Raw genomic sequence first — 3834 nt, 5'->3', positions numbered from 1 at the left:
TGAAAAAAAATGTCTGTTTTCCAAAACATAAAAAGATTTAGTGAGGGCCGTGGCATTGTATTCCATCTTTTGTAATTATCTTTCCTGTCTGACTTAAAGAAGACAGACAGAATCTCATATCTGCTTCCATCTGTTGTGATATCATATCATGTAGCCGCTAGTAAATGCTACTGTACGTTCATGAGAAAATGAACAAAACAACTTAGTACGATCATGAAAATAGTTTTGACCTTACAGACTCGCCTGAAAGAGCCATTCTTACAAAGCAATGGTCTCCAATTATTCTCAAGCCTTAGTGTAAGAATCATTTGGGAAGCTTTTCGAAATGCTTATTCCTGCCACCTACCACACATTCTGATTCATTGTATCTGGGATGACTGCCAGATCCCCACATTTTTATTCTCAAGTGATTCTTAGGTATGTAGTAGAAGAACCAGTCTTGGAGAAATCCTACACCAAGCTTCCATCCTCAGAAAATAAAACCTGCATGCTTCACCATGGACAGTGGAAGACTGCATTGAAATGGGGCTGCTAGACCTTTAAGTTTTCTCTTCGTCCCCCACAGTTTGTTCTTAGAATGTTCCCTTTTAATGTGGAACTAATGACATAAACCTATACTTTTATTTTCTATAAGCACAGCTGAGACAGGCTAGAACATTTACATGAAGTTTTTATTAAAAGCTCAGGAATAACAAAAAGGAAATACATATCGAGATGACCTGTTTTGTAAGAGATGTCTTATGTTTGAAGACCACTGTAAGAATGCTTTCTTTTCTAGCCTTCTCTACATGGTAGAGGCCTTTTTATAAGGAAGAGAGGGAGGACAAAGGAAAACCTTTTCCTTTTGTCATTTACTCTCAGAAACGAACAGATATATAATAGAAAATAAATAATGTCAGTAATGTTTACAGCACTGGTAGAGCCCTCTCCAGTGACACAAAAATAATGAGGGGCTGGTAAGCTCGATGAATGTCTCAGATATAAAACAACATAAGATGATTATTAATATATTTGCAAGAATCTGTAAGAAAATGTTTCATACAGGCCTAGCATGAAGTATTTTCTAATTTTCATTTGTATAACTACAATGGTGATTCTCCATATATTTCTATAAGGGGGTCTCATTGGAAATATTTGTCTTGTACCTAAAGAAAAGCTTCCTTTGTGGGTTTTCCAGTTTATAATTATTTAATCAGAAGACACATTGGAGGTTTTCTTGTGTGTACATGTAGACTACACCCCAGTGAGAAGTTCCTATACAGAAAGACCTGTCACCAGCAATAACCTTCATTTTTGTAACTGAAAACTTTCACTAATGTAAATAATCTCAGTTTTTTTTAAATGAATCATCTGGTAAAGCTTTTTATCTGAAAGTTTAAAATTGTAAAGTTGTTAATTAAATGTGTAGAATACTCAAAACGTGTTTAGAAAACATAAACTGAATTTGGCAAGGGAACACAAACTGGAAAATAAACAAGCATCTTGGTGTGGAATATAATTTGACCTAAGCAGTTGTTTCAAAATCATCACCAGTTTCTTGAAAATCATTGTTAGGGCTGATACATAGAAATACATTTCTAACTTTACAGATTCTAATTTATTGGTTAAATTACTATGCATTATCCAGGTTATAAAAGTGATCTTATTTATTTTATACACTTCTCTCATTCTGAATATTTTTCATTATGTTTCAATGTGTTGAAAATATGGTATGTATGTATCTACTTCAGTGCCTTAAAGTATTTTGAAAGCAATCTTGCTAATGGTTAAAAGAGCTGTTGTCTTAAGAATGAAATACTATCTTGAAAAGGGCCTGTGAAATAATTTATGCTTGTTTGTGATAAAATAGTTACACATAGTTACATTTGTCATTTTTATTTGGCGAAGTCATTCAGTTTAAGAATCCAACATTTATTAGGTGTCTTCTGTTAACAAATGTTACTTTCATTTAATACTCAGAAATGTTAAAATGCAATGTTTTTAATACTAACTCAATGGTTGTGTTTATTTTTTAAACCATCTTTTGTGTCCTGAGTTGAACTACCGCGGAGACTCCTTCTTTTGTTCTTTCTCTTTCTAAGTACCACCCATTTAATTAAAAAATTGTCCATCACACTAACTCTTCAAATAGCAGTGGTTTGTTAGTGACTAATATTTGACTCTTTGTCATTTGTTTTAAATATTTTTTGCAAAGATAATTCATTTACATTGTAAAAAATTATAAAATTCAGATATGCTTAAATTATCTTTAAATCACCTATTATTCCACCATTGAAATATAACCACAGGTAACATTTTGGTGTGCATCTTTTGAGATATTTTTAAGTATCAGTCTTTAGTTTTAATTAGAGGCAGGCTTTCTGGTTATAGTTATCCTGCAGTTTATCAAAATCTAACTTATTTGTCTGTTACTAAAAATTGCCTTAGGAACATGCTATTACTTTAAGTAGAAGAACAACCTTTAGGAACAAATGCCTTTTATTTCAATTACATTTCTGTGCAAAAGAAAATATGGAGGGTTCCCCCCCACTTTAAAATTAAAATTGTGGTAGGAATACTGGGAATGAAGTGTTTCTAGACCTGCTAAAAATGCATATAAAATTAGGTAATTAAAAGATTATCCAAAGAAACTTCAGTTTAGTTTCCCAGGAATTAAATATTTAGCATCTGCAATTATCCTTTCACTGTTGATAGAGCTGCAATCAAGAAAACCGGAGGTACCCATTTTGTAGATTAAAAAAATTGGTGCATATTTCAGTATATACAAATACTGAATCATTATGTTGTACACCTGAAATTAATATGTTATATGTCAATTATACCTCAATTAAAAAGAGAATTGAGGCATAGAAAATGGAATGAATGACTTGCCTTAGACTAAGCAGTGTTTGCTTTCGGATTGTAGACTCGTGTGTTGTTAATCTGCCAATCTCAGCTGGAGTTAACATGAGGTCTCAAGATCACATTTGCATTTCATCCAGTAGGAAGAAGCACACCCTGCCTGTTAAAAAATCAAAAACAAAAAACCTGCATTGGAATGTAATTCCTTAGAACATACCTTATAATTCACCCATTTAAAGTGTACAGTTCGATGGTGTTTAGTTTACTCACAGGATTGTGTGGCCATCACCTCAATCTAATTTTAGAATATTTTCATTCCTTCTAAAAGAAACCCCATACCCATTAGCAATTATTCTCCACCCTCAGTTCTAGGCAACCACAAATCTACAATCTGTCTATATAGCTTTGCTTATTCTGGACAATTCCTATAAATAAAATCATACTATATGTTATCTTTTGTAACTGGCATCTTTTTGCCTAATGTTTTCAAGGTTGATCCATGTCCTTTTTATTGTCAAATAACAGTCCATTGTATGAAAATACCTGCCATATTTTATTTATCCATCAGTTGATGGACATTTGGCTTGGTTCCACGTTTTGGTTCTCATAAATAATGTTGCTATGGACATTTCTGTTTTTGTGTGAACATGTTTTCATTTCTCTAAGATATATACTTAGGACCGGAATTACTGGGTCATACATATGCTAATTCCATGTTTAACTGTTTGAAGAAATGCCAGTTTTCCAAAGCACCTGCACTGGTTGTCATGCCCATCATTAATGTATGATTTCTCCACATCCTCCCCAACACTTGTTATGGTCTGTCTTTTTAAATTATAGCCAAGTGGAACTGTATCTTGTAGTTTTGTATTTCTCTAATAACACAAGCATCTTTTCATGTGCTTATTGTCCATTTGTCTATCTTTGGAGAAATATCTATTGAAATCCTTTGCCCATTTTTCAATGGGGTTGCTTGTCTTTTTATTACTGAGT

The sequence above is a fragment of the Rhinolophus hipposideros genome, assembly GCF_964194185.1.
Source record: "Rhinolophus hipposideros genome assembly, chromosome: 12".
NCBI lineage: Eukaryota > Metazoa > Chordata > Mammalia > Chiroptera > Rhinolophidae > Rhinolophus > Rhinolophus hipposideros.
This window is presented reverse-complemented; position numbering follows the sequence as displayed.